We start from the raw sequence: 258 nt of genomic DNA on the forward strand, positions 1-258 counted from the left end.
GCACCAAAATGGAAAATGAAATTTTCTCAGAGAGGAAAATAAAGTTGGCGAGAGAATGAAGAAGGAGGGAAGGAGGCAGTTACCGCCTTACCGGTAATTCTGTTATGAAAGGTTTAAAAATTGGAGAAAACGCGTTTGACTCTATGAGGATCCAACGGACCAGATTCTAAGATATGCAAAGTAAAGTCTTATTTATACCTTTTTTTTTTTAAATAGGGTGGAAAACATATTTTATATAAATTTTTATGATAAAAAGTT

Source organism: Arachis ipaensis, chromosome B02 (assembly GCF_000816755.2).
Source record: "Arachis ipaensis cultivar K30076 chromosome B02, Araip1.1, whole genome shotgun sequence".
In the NCBI taxonomy this organism is placed as follows: Eukaryota; Viridiplantae; Streptophyta; class Magnoliopsida; order Fabales; family Fabaceae; genus Arachis; species Arachis ipaensis.